The sequence below is a fragment of the Dromiciops gliroides genome, chromosome 4 (genome assembly GCF_019393635.1).
Source record: "Dromiciops gliroides isolate mDroGli1 chromosome 4, mDroGli1.pri, whole genome shotgun sequence".
NCBI classification, from domain to species: Eukaryota; Metazoa; Chordata; class Mammalia; order Microbiotheria; family Microbiotheriidae; genus Dromiciops; species Dromiciops gliroides.
Window position 1 is genome coordinate 464,065,322 of NC_057864.1, and position 18,615 is coordinate 464,083,936.

An 18,615-nucleotide genomic window follows, 5' to 3' on the forward strand; every position below is an offset into this window, starting at 1 on the left:
AACCATCACCTCCATTTTACCCATGAGGCCCAGAGAGATGAAGCAGATTTGCCCAAAGGTGCACAGAGTTAGTGACAATCAGGTCTAGTACTCAGGTCCCGTCGTGCTAGAACCGGCCTCCCTCCAGACCAACAATGGTGCCAGCATTAAGGCAGCCAAGCACTCATGCCTGAGCTCAGGTAGGAGAAGAAGCCTATTTCAGCATCAAGTGCTCGAGGTGGGCTGTTGTTTTACTTGCCCTTGGTTTAGCAGAGCACCTGAAGAGGATTTAAAAAGTGCTTTGTATTCAAGACAAAAACAAGCACCAACTCCAGGGAGGGTGTTTTGGGTTTTGTTGTTGTTGTTGTTGTTAACTCCTATTGCATATTATAAACCGAGAGCATTTCTGCCCACTTGTCAAAGCATGTCTGGACACCCCATATTTCTAGCTCTAATTTCCCCCTCAGGCTTTGCATTATCCTTCATTTCATTGCTCTTACAGAACCAGAGCCAAGAGAGCCATAATTCTAGGCACTCATTCCCTAAGAATCTTTTTTCTTACTAGGCAGGACCTCGAAGTGAGGTGAGATGGGTGAGAAGGTTTTATCTAGATCGGCTGAAGGAAGAGCTTAGGTCCTGCCGTATTTCTGGGCTGTAACTGACAGGGGCCCGTTGCTTAGAAATAAGGAGTATATTGGTTTGGCAACCTCCCCAACTGGATTCCCATAGGCAATTCAGTCTCAGCAGAACCATAATTATACCCATTACCTTTCCAAACCAAACCCTCCCCTCCCCTTCCAAAATTCCCTGTTTCTGTCCTGAAGCTTCTAATCTTCCAGGTTCACAGTCTTAGAGTCATTGTCGTCATTGTCGTCCTCATCTTCTCACTCTCCCTTCCCCCTCCTGTCTGATCAGTTGACAACCTCAATGATCCCACACCACCTCTTGCAGCTGTCTCTTCTCCCATAGTCACCATCCTAGTTCATGCCCCCCTCACCTTAGTCTGCACTATTAGAATAGGCTTCTAACTGGTTCTCTGCTTCTCCTCCTCTCTCTAATCCATCCTCCACATGACGACGGCCAAAGTGATTTTCCTAAAGTTCGGGCTTGACTACATCCTGCCTTGGCTCAAAACACCCTATTGTCTCCCTTCTGCCTCCAGGAGAAAATACAAGCTTTGTTATTTGGCTTCTAAATCCCTTCATACTCTCACTCCAGCCTGCCTTGCCTTATTTATTGCCCATTACCTGTCCTCATGCAGGCCATGTTTCAGCCCAACTGCACCGCTCTTTTTTTATTATTTAAAAAATCGTATTTTATTTTATTTTATTTTTTCCTTTTTTTTTTTGGGTGGGGCAATGGGGGCTAAGTGACTTGTCCAGGGTCACACAGCTAGTAAATGTCAAGTGTCTGAGGTCGGATTTGAACTCAGGTCCTCCTGAATCCAGGGCTGGTGTTTTAGCCACTGCACCACCTAGCAGCCCCCATGAACTGTTTTTCTTAAATGTCACTCCACCGCCCATCAGGAACACATCCACATTTCACTTGTCACCTTCTCATGGAAGCACATCCTGACCACCCCCACCCCACCCCAGAAATCACTGTGCATGTGGCAGGCTGCCCACGTAGGCTTGGCTATCCCCTGGACAGTCCCAGGACAATATCCTATGGTCTTCTTATGTGTAAGAAGACGTGATGACAGATAGTCTGAGAAACTGCTAAGCTTTGGGTGCTGCATGGGGTTCAAGAAAAGCAAAACTGAAACTCCAGAATTCCAGCCAGCTCTTTGCCCCATGTTGATTCTTTGTGAGAGACCTGGGTCCTTCAGAGAGGTTGACTAATACTTTAAGGATCTGTGATTTCACACAGGTGAGTGGGTTGCTATGTCTTGCAAATAACATCCCATTTACGGTTTCTCTACCTTTGCATAGTTCCAGAATGCCTTCCTTCCTTACCTTCACTTCTTAGAATTCTTAGTTTCTCTCAAAATTAGTTCAAATACCACTGTTCGTGGATTCACATCATAATCTTTCTACACCCTAGCAGACATACATTTTTTTTTTTGGTGAGGCAGTTGGGGTTAAGTGACTTGCCCAGGGTCACATAGCTAGTAAGTGTTAAGTATCTGAGGTCGGATTTGAACTCAGGTGCTCCTGACTCCGGGGCCAGTGCTCTATCCACTGTGCCACCTAGCTGCCCCCAGACATACATTTTTTATGAGTGCCTGTGACTAAAGATATCCTTCCCCTGGTGGCCAGCCATCTGGGGATGAGACTCCCCTACTTTCCTAGGCTGGTTATGGGACCGCAGACATACAGACTGGACAATACTCGAAACCTTTGGTTTTTTTGGACTTATGCTTTATTGACATGGCCTTTGGGACCCCAGCATGACCTTCACACCACCATGAGGCAGTGGAGGAAGACTTTAGTGAAGGTCAGGTTGATGTAAGAGAGGAAAATGGCCCTAGGCACGGAACATCTGGACAAGAAAAAGTACTGAGTCACCCTTGGGGACTTGGACTCATTTCTGCACCTTAGGTATAAAATCCAGGAACTTAGTCATTTATTGAGAAATTGACTTATGCCAACAAAACATTCCAAAGGCCAAAGGGGTAGACCCACAGGCTATCCTGGGCCTTGGGGCATAGAGACCCATGATGATTTGTAATCAAACGCCCTCACTCAGATGGTTCAGATTTTCCCCATGTCCTCTCTTCTTTTCAGTAAAGAGGTGGAGGACTATGAGTATGGAATGTGGTATGCACAGTCGGATGCAGTCATTTATTTGTTTTTGTAATTTTTTGTTGTTATAAAGGAGGATTTAATGGTAGGAGTGGGTTAAAGGGATATGATTATAGTATAAACATAAAAGACAGTAATAAGAAAAAATCATTGCTACATGTGTGACTTTGGGCAAGGCATTTTAACTTTGAGCTTCCAGTTTTCTTACTTAGAAAATGAGTGAGAAATGATCTTTAAGTGCCCTTAACTTTAAATCTATGATCCTATGTTCTCAGAGGCTTCTGTTCAAACAAAAAGCCCAGACTCTCCCTGGGTCCTATCCTCAACTTTTAAGTCATAATTTTAATATGTCTTAAATGCCTACAGTATGATGGTGATTGGGGTAAATTATAGTGTTTGGATCTCTATGTAGATAATTCTCAGATCTACATATGAAGCATCACTAAAGTCTTAATTTTATTTTAAGCTTTAGTTTAAAACTTCACTAAGACTTTGGGGACACCCAATATATCTATCCCTAGTCTCTCTCCATTCCTGCATCAACTGCTGGGCAGACATTTCCCATGTTAGGGATGTTCCTATCACCATCACAGACTCACCTCCAAAACTTCTCTCTCTTCTCCTCCAAACTTCTCACTTTGGTTGAGGGCACCAACATCTGTTTAGAGTCCCCCAAGTCTGCAACCTCGAAGCTGTCCTTGAATTTTGTCTTTATACTCTAATTAGTTCAGCATAGCACCTTAGACATTATAGACACTTACATGCTTGCTAGCCTGGATTGGACTAGATTGGGCACGTGGGTAAAACTGTATCAGAAGAGAAGCCACCCAGTTCAGAAGGAAGGAAGGAAGGAAGCCTGGGCTTTAGATACAGGGCAGCTTACTTGAATCTGGGGGTCACTTAAATATTTACAGTCACAAAGGCTTCTGTCTATTCTTTCTAGGAAGGAACACAATCATGAAGCATCCACTAGGGCTCCAACTTACCTTTGGGTTTTGCTTTTGTTTTCAAAACACTTCCCCATTTTTTGTCCTATTGATCCTGTGAGGTACTTCCCTCCTCATTTTGCAGAGAAAATTGAAGTCTATATGACCAAGGGACTTGCCAGCCTTAGCTAGGTTTAGGATGTAGGCCTCCATTCAGTATTCTTCCTGTGAATCCTGTGCCTTTCTAAGTCAGCCAGACTGGTCTGTTAACTGTCCCCTGACCATGCCTAGGATAGTATCATCTCTGCATGCTGGCCTACCCAGTTCCTTCCACCTGCCTCTTCCCTGGTTTATTCTTTTTTTTGGTGGGGCAATGAGGGTTAAATGACTTGCCCAGGGTCACACAGCTAGTAAGTGTCAAGTTTCTGATGCCGGATTTGAACTCGGGTCCTCCTGACTCCAGGTCCGGTGCTTTATCCACTGTGCCACCTAGCTGCCTCCCTGGTTTATCCTTCTAACTCAAACTCAAGGTCTACCTTCTCCATGAAGTCTTCCCTGGAGGCCTGGGCCCCCAGGACTCTGGCATATTTGTTGCTTCTCACCCACTGCCTTACCTTGTCTGCCTGAATGATAGAATCAGAGTTGAGAATGACCCTGTGCGTCATAGGCTTTAACTGGAAAGATTCCCTCTACAACAAGGCTTCCTTTTTGGTGTGTCCTAGACTTCTTTGTCTGTCTGGTCAAGCCTAGGGAGCCTTTCTCAGAATAATGTTCTTAAATAATTGAAGGAAATACTAAATTTCCATTAGAGTTAATGTTAGAGTCAGCTAGTGAAATTGCAGATGAAAAAAAATGGTTTTTCTCCATCCAAGTTCATGAATCTCCTGAAATTTATCCACAGTCAGCTACATAGTCCATAGATTCCAGGTTAAGAACTCCTGCCCTACAACAACCCCAATATGTGGTCATGAGGCCCCTCCTTGGTGACTTCCAGAAATGGAGAACTCACTGCCTGTTCCTCCCCACACAAGGCGACTGTCCTCCCATTTGGAGAGCTCAGTCACTCTCTCTAGACATTTTCTAACTTCTCAGTGTCTCCTAAAAAAGCAGGCCCCAGGGCTGAACACAATTTTCTAGATGAGTACTGACCAAGGCAAAGGAGAGCAAGATTCTCACCTCACCCCTTCTTCTATTGCTCAGCCTAAGTTTGCATTAACTTCTGTGACTGTCTTATTATACTGTCGACATTTTATTGATGATGAAACAAGAAAGAAAAAATATCAAGGCTAAGTGACTTGTCTGAAGGCATCCTGCTAGTGGTGAATACAGGAGTCAAATCCTAGATGATAGTTCTCAGGCTAGAAGAGACATCAGAGGCCACCTCATTTGAGCACCTCAATTCACAAATGAGGAAAATGATTCAGAGAATAGAATTGATTCACCCAAGGTCACAGAGTTGCTAAATGTCAGAAGCAGGATTTGAACCCAGGTCTTAGGATCTCACCAGTGCTGCCTCATGGGTCTTCTGACTCCAAGTCCAGTGTCAAAGGGGATGTTTTTTTTGGTTCATTAGGCTATAGGTGCCTCTGAGTCCACCCAACTATGCCATTATCTAGCCTGTATCTCTTTATTTTGTCCACAAGGACTAGACTTGGTGAAATGCATGGCTGGAATCCAGTCATACTGAGACTACAGGAGTTTTAACGGGAGAAGCTGAGTTCAAATGTTGGTTCTGCCACTTACCATCTATGTGATTGTGGACAAGTCACTTAAGCTATCTGCCTCAGTTTCCTCAACTGTAAGATGGGGAGAATAATGGCACCTATCATACAGCATTATTGTGAGGACCAAATGAGATAATGTTTTGTAAAACAAAACAAAGCAAAACAAAACAAACACCCACCTTATTTCCTTCCCCTTCTTCAAATCACTTGACATCAATAGGCTCAGTTTTCCCAACTGGAAAACAAGAATCAAATGACATTGAAGATGCCTTCCATCTCTAAATCAGTGAATCCATGACCCTATGTTTATTCATTCCCCTCATCTGCTTCCCTTTCTAAATACTCACTACCTATATCCTAGAACTTTCCCAGAAATTGAAGCCAAGCTCACCAACCCAAAGGTTGGAGAATCCACCCTTTCCTCACTCTTGAAAATCCAGACATTTGACTCTATCTGGTCCTGTGTCACTACTCTAGAGATTTCAGAGATCAGCACCTTCACCCTGGCATGCAGTTGCCCTCTGCCTTATCTTGGGTGTGAATTCTCCGATAACTATTTTTGTTATTATTCCCCCAGTCCAAAGATCGTCCTTCTCATACATTCCTGGGGGGAAGGAGGCACTTGCATCTAACATCTATTTCTAACTCCCAAGGAGTCATGCAGATAATAGGCACTTGGGAAAATACTAATTGAAAATTTGATCTGTATTGGGTCATGTATACACATGATCAATTGCTCAATCCATGCCTACAATTTCTGACCATTATGCCTTCGGGGAACCAATGCATACCCTGTAAAGTTGTGAGTGGGGCAGGTTTGAGTGCCTGGGAGGGTACTGTTTGTTCAGTAGATGACAAGAGATAAACTTGGCATCTATTGCCCCAGCCCCATCACCATCTCCTCTCTCTTTGTCTCTGTCTCTATTTCTATCTCTGTTTCTCTCTCTGTCTCTGTCTCTCTTTCTCTCTCTCCCCCTCCCTCCTTTCCTCCCTCCCTCTGTCCCTCTGTCTCTCTGTCTCTCCCCTTCCCTCCTTCCCTCCCTCCCTCTGTCTCTCTGTCTCTCTCTCCCCCTCCCTCCTTCTTTCCCTCCCTGTCTCTCTGTCTGTCTCTCCCCCTCCCTCCTTCCTTCCCTTTGTCCCTCTCCTTCCCTCCCTCTGTCCCTCTGTCTCTCTCTCCCCCTCCCTCCTTCCCCCCTCCCTCTTTCTCTCTCTGTCTCTTTCTCTGTCTCGAATGCACACATGCATGCTCATACATCAAGTGGGTCATAGCAGAACCTCAGGGATCTGTCAGGATTATTATTTCAATAACAATTATGAACTGAAGAAAATTGACATGGTTCTCCAATATGACTTTTCAGGCTTGCCTGGAAACAAACTTTTGAGTATTTAAAAGGCGGCCATGTGGAAGAGGGATTTGCCCCCAAACTGGAAGCAACGGGTGGGCAGAGAGACAGATTTAGGCTTAAAAAAGTAACTAGGAAAACTTTCCAATAGTGAGTACCATCAAGAAGTGGAATGGGCAGCCCCAGGGTATAATGGGGTCCCTTCCCTCTAGGTCTCCAAGCAAATTCTAAAAGAGTTGTTGAATTTTTGCACTGGACTTGCCTTTCCTGATGCCTGCAGGGTCAAAGCAAGGTGGAAAAAGGTCTGTCTCTAGAGTCAGAATAGATGGGTTCAAATGTCCCCTTTGATGTTGCTGTGTGACTTGGAACAAATCACATGCCCTCTCTGTGCCTCAGTTTCCTCATCTGTAAAATGAAGGGGTTGGGCCATCGTCCTCTGAGGTCCCTTCCAGCTCTAGATCTATGATTCCACGATTCTTTTTTAATTCTGTGAAATACAGCCACTTCCTAACTTGCAAATGTGTTTCAAAAGGCCAGTTGTTAAGTAGGTTTTTGAGAGCCCAGAATGCACTTTCCCATAGAAACTATGTTATACATGGTTGGGTTCCCAGGCCAGCCCACAAAAGCCTCTTGAACCTATTACGTCGATGAAATACTGTGGATCTGCAGCAAAAGAGGAGAAAAAGATTGTTATAATACTAGCAATTAGACAACATGGAGGAAATAATAGGACTGAATAAAGAATTGTTTGTCCTGAATGCTGGTGCTTGAGGAAATGCCGATCTAATTAGAGGAGGAGATGTAGACAGAAACCTTTGTGGGAATTCTGAAGGGGACTCGGGGGAATGTTCGAGGGCTTTGGAGGTTCACCAGCTGGTCCTTGCTTATGTTTGTTTTCACTTCAAGCCTTTCTGGTTTTTCTCCTCCTGGATGTAGGTGAATCCAAGGCAACCCTCTCACTTTTGTCAGCCACAAATATAGGGTCATTCTTGGCTTAAGATGGAGGTAGAAGGAAGTGAGAGAAGATAAGCGAGAGAAGAGAGAAAAGGGGGAATAGGAGGAGGAGGAAGGGGAGAGGGCAGGAAGAGGAGGAGGGGGAGAACAAGGGGGGAGGAAGGGGAGGGGGAAGAGGAGGAGGGGGAGGGGGAGGAAGAGGAGGAGGAAGAGGGGGAGAACAAGGGGGGGAGGAAGGGGAGGGGGAAGGGGAGGAGGAGGAGGAGGAGGAGGAGGAGGAGGAGGAGGAAGACATTTCCTCCCAACTTCTACCCTGAAACAAGGAGAGATGACTAATCTGTTTCCATTTTCTGGATGTGTGTGTGTGTTCTTGAACTTATTTCGACTGATACTCTAATAATTTCATTCCAATACAATTGATCTCTTTTGTAATGGTGAGTCTCTTATTTTATGCATTTAAAAACAAGATTCCAAGAGGAGATTCATGGGCTACAAGGGTCCAGGAAATTCACAAAAAAGGGAGCTACAGTCTAGAGGAACCCTTCCATTTTGTGTCCCCACAAAGACAATGTCAAACACCAAAAGAAATTGATGCTCAGGACAGAGATGAACATTTTGGGTTTGTTTGGTTATTTTGTTTTGCTGAGGGTTTTTTTTTTTAAGAATTTGATTGCTAGCTGTCAGAAGATGATGTAAACCATTTATCCTCACCAGTAGTAAAAAAACAAAATGTTCTTATTTGGAAAGAAACCAGGAGCCCCAAACTTTCCAACACAATTATATGAGACAACTCCCAAGGCCCTCCCAGCTCTCATATTTTTTCTTCTTTGCAGACCTTGACATTCTAAAACACAAACACTAAACAGTCCTCCCCTATGAACCCTCCCAACTTTCAGCAGCCAAACTCCTTTCCTCCATCAGAACTCTGAACCTGTAGACCTTGCAGCTTGGCCTCTGAGTATCTGTCTCTCATCCTCCCTCTTCTCCCCTCTTTCTCTTTTGCCTTTTCCTATCATTCTCTTCTTGATTTTTCTCTCTCCTTCCCTTTCCCCTTCTTTCTTTATTTCCTCTTGTTTTCTTTCTCCTATCTTTCCCATCTATCTATTCTCCCTCTTCTCTCTTGTCATTTCTCTCTCTTCTTTTCCTCTCTTCCCTCTTTTTCCACTCTCTTCATTTCTTTTCTTCTTTCCTTTCTCTCCTCCCCTTTCCTCTCATCTCTCTAGTTCTCTCTTCCTCCATTATTTCCTCCTCTTACCTTTCTTCCTCTCTCTCCTCCTTCCTTTTTCTCTTTTTCTCTTCTTTTCTCCCCTCTCCTCTTCAATACTTTTCCTTTTTCTGCCTCTTCTTCTCTCCCTAGACTCAGACTGCTTTGGGGGGGGGGGCGGGGGGTGAGGCAATTGGAGTTAAAGTGACTTGCCCAGGGTCACAGCTAGTAAGTGTCAAATGTCTGAGGCCGGATTTGAACTCTGGTCCTCCTGACTCCAGGGCCTGTGCTCTATCCACTGCACCACCTAACTGCCCTCAGACTGCTTTTGAGGGTGTGACAACTCTGTGAGAAGCCTTTTCTGGTCCACTGGTCACCTGTCAGTGACCTGGAAACCTCAGACCCCCAGGCCTGGAATGGCTTCTGCCCCACATCTCCATGATATTCACATTTCCATCCCCTTTTGTGCTCTAGGAACTCTCCCATAGTGTCCTGGCATATAGAAGCTATGATTATTCCCATTTTGCAAATGAGAAAACTGAGGCAGACAGCAGTTGTGTGACTTGCCCAGGGTCACATGGTTAATAATTATCCAAGGCTGGATTTGAACTCAGGTCTTCCTGTACCTATGATCTCATCTAATGCAACCTCTCCCCATTGCCATTTTACAAAAAAGGAAACTGAGGTCCAAAGAGGAGAGGTGACGGTCCTGAAGTCACATTCCTAGCTCGTGGCAGAGCACTTGATATATGCAGTGCCCCTGATTCTTTGACTGTAAGAGTTTTTCCTGTCCTATGCTGAGCCTCCCCACCTCATGACATTGCTTTTATCTTCATGCACCATGAAGCAAAAGCTCAAGTTTGGACCAAAGTCCTAAGGAAAAAAAAAACCTGGCAAATCAAATGATCATAGATGCCAAGTCTAAGGAACCTTTCGAGGTCATGTGGTCCAACCCTCTTATTTCATGATTGGGAGAACAGAAGGCCAGAGAAGTGGACTGCTTGCCAAGGTCACATGGGAAGTGAAAGAGGCAGAGGCACAATTTGAACCCATGTCCTCTGACTCCAGCCTCCAGGCTCCTTCCATGCCCCTCATGACCTCTTGGGAGGCTTTGGGCATTGTGCATGCCTCCTCTAGTCTCCACCATTTCCTAGGACAAGATTTGCAAAAGACCTGCCCATGGCAAGAAGCAATTAGTGTTGGGGCAGCTAGGTGGCACAGTGGATAGCCCAGGATTCAGGAGGACCTGAGTTCAAATCCGACCTTAGACACTTGACACTTACTAGCTGTGTCACACTGGGCAAGTCACTTAATCCTCATTGCATTGCCCTGCCCCCCCAAAAAAGGCAATTAGTGGCAAGTGAATAGTTAAAAAATAATTAATGATGATGATGATACATTTAAAATTAAAACATTGGAAAAATTAAAAATGAATGTTTTGCATAATTGTCTTTTGGGGGTACCTTCTACAGATAAGGCAAGGTTATCTTTTCATTTCACTTTTCTTATAACCTTAGTAACACTCTCAAGCACATATAAATTCACTAATAATCAAAATATGGAAAAGATCTCTAAACAGATTTTTTTAAAACCCAAATTACATTTCCCTTAGAAAAAATATAAAATTGAACAAAATAATAGCAAGTAATTTATTTGTTCTGCATCTCTTTTACATCTGTGTACTTACAAAATGTCGTTACTCTTGGTATTTTTAAATGTATTTGTTGTTCTCATTCTCTGTTTTGTTTTTTGGTTTTTTTTGTTTTTTGCAGGGCAATTGGGGTTAAGTGACTTGCCCAAGGTCACACAGCTAGTAAGTGTCAAGTGTCTGAGGCCGGATTTGAACTCAGGAACTCCTGAGTCCAGGGCTGGTGCTTTATCCACTGCGCCACCTAGCTGCCCCTGTTCTCATTCTCTGACCTAGCTTTGCATCACGTCATGAAAGTCTTTCCATATATCTTTGAATTCTTCACATTTTTCATTTATGGTGCAACAATGTCCCATTACATTCACATACCACAATCTTCACAGCATTTCCAGTTTTTCTCTTTTACAAATAAAGCAGCTATTTTCATAGAAATGGGTCCCCCTCCTTTTTTTCCTTTTGATAATAAATGATATCTGTAGGATAAAGACCCAGGAGTGGAATGATTGGATCAAAGAGGTCACAACCAGCTGCCTTGTCATATGTAGTCAGATAGCAAGCTATTTTTGCTGATTGGGTGGTAGTGAAGGCTTCTCTGGGTTTTGATTTTGATTTTCCCAATTGTTAGTTCAAATATGACATTATGTGATTATTAACAATTTGTATTTCTTCTTCAAAAACTGCCTTGGGGGGCAGCTAGGTGGTGCAGTGGATAGAGCACCAGCCCTGGATTCAGGAGGACCTGAGTTCAAATCCGGCCTCAGACACTTAACACTTACTAGCTGTGTGACCCTGGGCAAGTCACTTAACCCCAATTGCCTCACTAAAAAATAATAATTTAAAAATAAAAATGCCTTGGTTTGTCCTTCGATGGTATGTCCATTTGAAGAAATGTATCAATATGAGGATGTTCCTATAAATATATTTTACTGTTATGAGTGAATATTAGTTCTTTTTAAATACTATATGTCAGATTTTTTATCAGATCGATTTATCACAAATATTTTTCCTAATCCATTCCTTTTCACTTTAAAAATATTGCTTTGTCATGCGAGATCCTTTTATCTTCAACTTTGTCTCCCTCAGTTTGGTCTCCGATATTTTTCCTATTTGCTCAATAAATTTGTCCCCCCTTGTTGCAGTTGAGATTAACATACTATTCCTTTTTCTTCTAATTTTTTTATTTAAAAATATTGAGATGATTAATTCAGAGTTGATTGTGGTAAATGATGTAAGGAAGATATCTTAACCCATTTTTTTAACCATATTCAATTTTTTCCAACAGTCTTTATTAAATAAGTGTTCCCTTCCTTGTTATATTTTAGGCTTTGGTTTCTCAAACACTAGTCTCATGTGTATTAGGTTCTGTTTCTGGACTTTCCATTCAGTTCTTTTGATCTAGTTTTCCTTTTGTTTAAAAAAAAATCTTGATCTAATACTAATGATTCTTTTTTTTTTTTTTTTGGTGAGACAATGAGGGTTAAGTGACTTGCCCAGGGTCACACACCTAGTAAGTATCAAGTGTCTGAGGCCAGATTTGAATTCAAATCCTCCTGAATCCAGGGCCAGTGCTTTATCCACTGAGCCACCTAGCTGCCTCCTAATGATTTTTTCATAACTCTTTATAGAACATTTTGAGAGCCAAGGGCCTCTTTACCAGTTTTATTTTTTCATAGTTCCTCCTGATAGTTTTACCCTTCACTTTTCCCATATGAATTCGGTTATAACTTTGGAATTCTGTTGAGGATCCCATAGAGGCTTTGGCTGACATTGGGTTAAATCTATAAATTACTAAAGTATTGACATTTTGAGTAGAAATTGAATGGAAATGGATGGGTTGGTCAGCTCTTTTTATTTATTCACAAAGTTGTGCCAAGTACCCATACACCCACAAGGAGAAGGCTATACTGCCTGCTTCCCACACATCATGGATATTCTGAAGGAAGGCAGCATCCAGTCCTCAGGCGTTGTGCTCAGCACCTGATCCCATTCCACACACACCCTGGGATCTGCCAATTCACCTTGGCTGGTTACTGGGTTAGTGAATTAGAAAGATCCTTAAGGAAAAAAAAAACACTCTGAAGTGTTGATTGTGCCCAGCCCATTTCTGCCACATAAGACATTGTGTGGATTGAGAAAAGAGCGTCAGAGAGGAGATTGGAGGATTTAGATGGGGGAAGGGAATTTAGAGCTCATCAAATCCAACCCCACCCCCCTGCAAATTTAGAGCTATAGGAAATTGAGGCCCAGAGAGGGATCGCAGCCTAGCCAAGCTACACAAGTAAGTCACACACAAATACTCTAGAAACACCAAGGTACAATGGAAGAAGCATTGGGGTAGAGTCAGGAGACCTGGGTTTAAACCTCAACCAATGTACTTACTGACTGAATCACCATAGGTATATCCCTAACCTCTCTGGGTCTCAATTTTCTCTTCTGAAAAAAAAAACAGATTCTGCGCTATCAATGTCACCGTATTAATGAGAGGAAAGCACTTTGCAAATCTTACTTTAAATAGCAGAGCTGGTGACTTTGGCTGAAGAAATAAATAGTACAAGGATTGACTTACACATGAGGGGCACAGAGCAACATTTGAAAAAGGAACTATGACTGAACCCCAGGCGTGGTCACAGACTACTTCAGAGCACCCCTATGCGGATGTGATATCATTCCTGCCATGGGTACCCAGGGCCCCTTGGGAGGTTTCTTTGTGCCCATCCTTTGAGCCGGGATTGCCAAGTACAAATAGAGGGTGGAAGAGGACAGATAGACAAGAAGAATGAGAGCCCACTCCCTACCCCAGTTTTCTCAGAGTACACTGGCTTCAGGCTCTCCCGGGGCACATCTTTACATAAAAGCAAAGACTTGTGGCTTCTCCCTGTTGTCTCTGTCTTGTCAACACACCAAGAGCCAAACCTCCCAGGCTGCTTTCCAAGAAGCCCCTTACATCATTATCTCTGCCCAATGACCAGGCTCACTTAGTGTATTACATTACCCAGGTACCTCCTGGACTGACTTGCTGGTACACTTTAGATATTTTAGCCAGGTTGCTGTAAGGAAGAGTCTCCAGCAGTGTACCCCCACCCCCCACCAAAGAAAGTACAATGAAACATCTAAGCGTGTGACATCCCATCTCCCACCTCCATGACTTTGCATAAGTAGTCTCTAGTGCCATGTCTGGAGTCCACTCCCTCCTCACTCTACCTCACCATCTTCATCAATCCATACACTTAGATGTGGTTAGAAGGCATTTAGAGAATCAAAGATCTCCATTTTACATCTAGGTCCCAGAGAAGTAAGGGGACCCCTGGGATCAGGCAGCAAGTAAGTGTCTGAAGCAGAATTTGAACCTAGAACATTTGACTCCAAACCAAAAGCTCTATCCATTACCTAGCACCACATCTCAGAAGCCTCTCACTTCCTTTAAGACTTCTCCTTCAGGAACCCTTCCCTGATCTGGACAGCTACTACTCCCCCTTTTGAAGTCATTTTGCATCATTCTGTAAATATTTTGCATTTATTTATCTGTGTCCATATAAGAGAAAGTAAACTCCCTGAAGGCAAGAATTGTTTTGTGACTTTTGTACTTGGCACAGAGATGCTCTTGGATAAGAGCGGGTGCTTCCAATATTTACTGAAAGGACTTCAACAGGCATCTAACCATGAATGGCTCTTTCCTGAAGATTTTTGAAAAATCCATTCTCCCTCCCTTGCCCAGAGGGCCAGCCAGACTATTCATCCTTGATCTCACTGATGCCCAACAGCAACTACTTACAGTGTCATTCCTTCTCTGCTCCCCACAGCATATTCAGAGTCTTGCAGGGGCAACTAGTAATGAAAAATAGATTTGGACTACTCTGTTGGCAGGCAACATCCCTGAGGTTTTCTAATTGGACTGCCTAGACTCAGTTAGTAGGAGGAAGGGACTTTTATTCATTGACGGAGCCATGTCAAAACCATCGTTCATCCTGGTTCCCTGAGAAAAACACGAAATACCTCTCATGTCACTAGGTCCGGGCTTCCTGTGCCCACAGTCATGAGCAGGCAGGTCAGTCCTCACAGCAGAAGCCCATAGAAGATGACCACAGACCTTTCGGTCTGAAAGGGCTCTGTCCAAAAGCTGATAACAGGACCCAGGGAACAAGCTGCACGTTTCTCCAACCCCATCCCTCTCGAGACAAGCTAGGCACGGATTTCTTTCCCTTGCTCAGCTCCTCTGTCCTTTCACATTCCATACCAATCCCCAGTGGTAGATTTCTTAGACCATTTCCTGATGGGATGGAAAGCAAAAGACATTCAATATTTGGACCAGCTGCCCTTCTCTCACCATAAAGGGAGCTAAGCAAACTCATAAATAATCCACTGACCTGGTTCATCTAGTCGAAACAGATCATATACACATTTACCCAGGAAAAAATAGATAGCCTAAACACCATAGATAGAGTGTTGGATTTGGAAGGGGGAAGATCTGGGTTCAAATTCTGCCTCTGACACTTAGCACCTCTACATCTTTGAGCAAGTCATTCAGCTTTCCTGGGCTTCATCTGTAAAAATAAAGGGACTGGGATCCCCAAAGTCTCTAAGGTCCCTTCCAGAGCAGCAGATGTTCATTTAATATGCAGTAGCCTTGGTGGGGAAGGGAACTAGCTGCTTGGAGCTCTCTGGCTTCAGTGAGTTTTGTAAACCCCTAAAGAGACTGACATAGTAATAACAGCAATAGCATACATACTATTTTCGAGTTGGCAAAGAGCTTTATGTGCCTCCTCTGAGCTTCCCAACAATCCTGAGAGTTACGATTACGCGCATTTTTAACCTTATTTTACAGATAAGGAAACTGAGGCCCAGAAAAGTGAAGTAGCTTGTCTAAGATCCTGCAGCCAGTAAGTCCTGACTCAGGGCAGGACTGGAACCCAGTTTTTCCTAACTCCGGGTTCAGTACTCTCTACTCAGACCATGCTGATTCTCTGGCTTCAAAGCAAGAAAAAAAAATCCATATTAAGTTCATTAATTTCAGCTGTGTTGAACAAGGATTCGAATTTGACAGAAACTCCAAATGCCCGTGGAGCTTCGGAGCAAGCTGCCTCCCTACTGATCAGGGGATGGATGCAGGCTTAGCGAGTGTAAGGAAGGACCCAGCTCATGTAACCATGTGTTCTTCATTCATTTACTTCTCTCAGCATTCAGGCATTTGTGCCATATGTGAATGGTCCCTGCAGAAGTGCCTGGGTGAGGCAACAGGCAAGGAACCACACGAAAACGAAATTTCCCTTAATATGCAAAGAAAAAGCCCAATGAGATTGAGTCAGTTTCTCTCCCAGAGTCCCGGACCACACAGAGAGCAGTGCCCCCATTCCCCCAGACCGTCACCTATTAGAGACACCTGCAGCCCAAGGCATCCTCAGCCAAAGCCCCCAACCCTGCTCCCATCCTCTCCTCTTCCTCTCCTCTTCCTCTCCTCTTCCTCTCCTCTCCTTTTCCTCTCCTCTCCATTCCTCTCCTCTCCCCCTTCGCTGGGGCACTCTGGAAATATTGAGGCTGCCCAGAAAAACGGCGGGAGACAAGGGATCTTTCGGTCGGACTTACTGCCTCTCTCCAATGGGATCCAGAGAGAAGAGGCTTGGAGAGAGAGGAGAGGACAGCTCCCCGGGCACCCCGCGGGAGTGACAAGACTTGGGAGAGGCGCGGGCTGAAAATAGAAAGCAGCAGTACCTGTGTGCCAGATGGCTGTGAGCGCCTTCTCCCCGGAGAGTTAGCCAAGTCTGAATCCCCCTGTCCCTGGAGCCACTCTGGTGCCTGACTTTGAGAGTGCGAGCAGCCCATGCGGTGGGGGAGGCTTTTGTACTCCAGCCCCCCTCACACGGTCTGATTTCCAGATAATCGGCTGCCAAAGAGCTCTTTAAGAATTTTTGCGTCACTTTTAGCCGAATAAACTTTATGTTTCACCTCGGCTGCCGCTGTGAATCTCCTCCTAGCGGTGGGTGGCTGCATGGATGGGCTTGGGTTGACTCTAGGGAGCAGGAGCCACGATGCTGACAGGCAGAGGACATACCAGGACTGCTCAGTTTCTAGGAGACTCTGGGTCCCATGGTGTTAGCTCCTCTCCTTAGGATCACAGACTGAGAGCTCGAAAGGACCTCACAGGTCATCTAAGTTGTCTCATTTTACAGAGAGGGAAACTGAGGCCCAGAGAGGGGAAGGGACTCAGTCCGAATCAAACAGGCAGTAAATGGGAGAGTCAGGATTCAAACCGAGATTCTCTGACTCTGGGGAAGTTACATGGAAGGCAGGAAAAGCTCGATTTGAACCCTGCCTTTAACACTTCCATCTAACTTCTCCATGCCTCAGTTTCCTTCATCTGTAAAATGAAGGAGTTGGACTAGACTAAATGGCTTCTGAGGTCTCTTTCAGCTCGAAATTCTAAATCTAGAATCCTGTGACTCCAGGGGCCAACACCCAGATTGTGTCCCCAAGGACTCTCTGGAAGGAGTCCTTTGGGGTCTTGACCGTGGTACAAGAGGTGTAGAACCAGAGTAAGGAATCAAAGCCCCAACTTTGGACTTTGGGGGGGGATTCTCAGAGACAAAGAGGTAGACTTTTCCTATTTGGGTTCCCCACCCCATTTCCAAGAACAACAAAGAAGAGTTCCCCCCCCCCCAAAAAAAAAGACTGAAGTCCCACTTACAGATCAGACCACAGTCCCTCTTTCCAGATCAGCAATTAAATCAGGCCATTAACAATTTCTGCTCCTCGGGAAGAAGTATCCAAAGATACTATTCCCCCCACAAAGGGAAGCTGGGAAATAAACAGCTTTCCCCCAAGTTGTCCCCCCACAAACATATTCAAACCAGAAGATTTTATGTTCTAAAAAGTTTCATCTAAACTGTCAAGTTTGTATTTCTGGAGTTTACTTGGAAAATTTTGTTCTGAGCCGTCAGAGGACACAGCCCAAAGATTTGGGAGTTGGGTAGTGGGGGAAGTATCTGCTTTGGGACTTCAGGCTAGCCCTACAATGGGATTGGGTTCAGGGCAGTGCTGTTTGCTGGCTCTGAGGAATCAGAGATAAGGCTTTGCTGCCACCTTGACATCAGTCTGAGTACTGCAAGCCTGAGAATGCTCTGGAATTTGGGATTCTGAGAAGCCAACAACTTTGGACCATAGACCAAGAACCAGAAGGGTCCTTAAAGAGCACCCATCCTAGCCCCTTCGCTTTACAGAGGAGGAAGATGAGGGAATTCCTCCGCAAGAGGGGAAGTCACTTAACTAAAGCCACAGAAATAGCAGAATTGACTTTTCCAGTTGGGAATATAGGTCCCTTTTCAGTATACTGCTTCCCTTACCCCTCCCCCTCTGTATAAGGCATTGCTCCTTTCCTCAGTAGAATCTGTCCTTCCTCCCCACCCCCACCCCCACCCCTTCTGAACACAGTATCTTTCCCTGTAACCTTACCCAGTTCACCCAATGAACTTCCCCTCAGGTCTCACCAAGATCTTCAGTCACTAGAGCCCCCTTTTTCTGAGTTAGAGGCTCCTGGAGAATAGAGATTGGTTCAGTCCTGGTCTCTGTATGCTCAACACCTAGCACATTACATAATAGTGGTTAATAAATGCTTGCTATTTGATTAATTGCTTTATCCAGTCTGTTTGCTCCTTCTTGGCCACACTTGCTTCTCCACGCTATGTGCCACCATCACTTATTAATACTGTCTACTTCGGCAGCCTGGGACTGCCTCAGTCACCAGCCCTGGATCACCCCAGTGTCTGACTTCTCCTCTCTGTCTTGAAAGTTAAAGAAAAGGAAGAATAGTGAAAATGTGGCCACTTTAATTCATCATTTATTGTCATACTTCTGTTGGAGATTCCTTCCAACATTGAGATTCTGATTGCTTTTCTCTAAAAGAGGGGCTTGTACCCTGATCAGGGTCCATGGACCTTCAAGGGCCTAAGGATAGATTTCAGGGGCTCTGTTAACTTGGATGGGAAGAATTTACATCTTTGTTTTTGTTTACCTCTAACTGAAATTGAGCATTCCTTTCAATGATTTAAACACACAGGGGTCTAAGTTTCACCAAACTGCCAAAGATGCCCCTGAAGGGATGC

General features: G+C 44.4%; 1 protein-coding gene across 1 annotated transcript in view; it reads right to left on the reverse strand.

Moving 5' to 3' along the window:
* Positions 1–16,341, reverse strand: part of SLC6A4 (solute carrier family 6 member 4) — a 57,486-nt gene extending 41,145 nt beyond the window's left edge. The window contains exon 1 of the mRNA XM_044004633.1: positions 16,229–16,341. The gene's annotated coding sequence lies outside the window, so the exon portion shown is untranslated. The remainder of the gene's footprint in view (positions 1–16,228) is intronic.
* Positions 16,342–18,615: the final 2,274 nt, after the last annotated feature.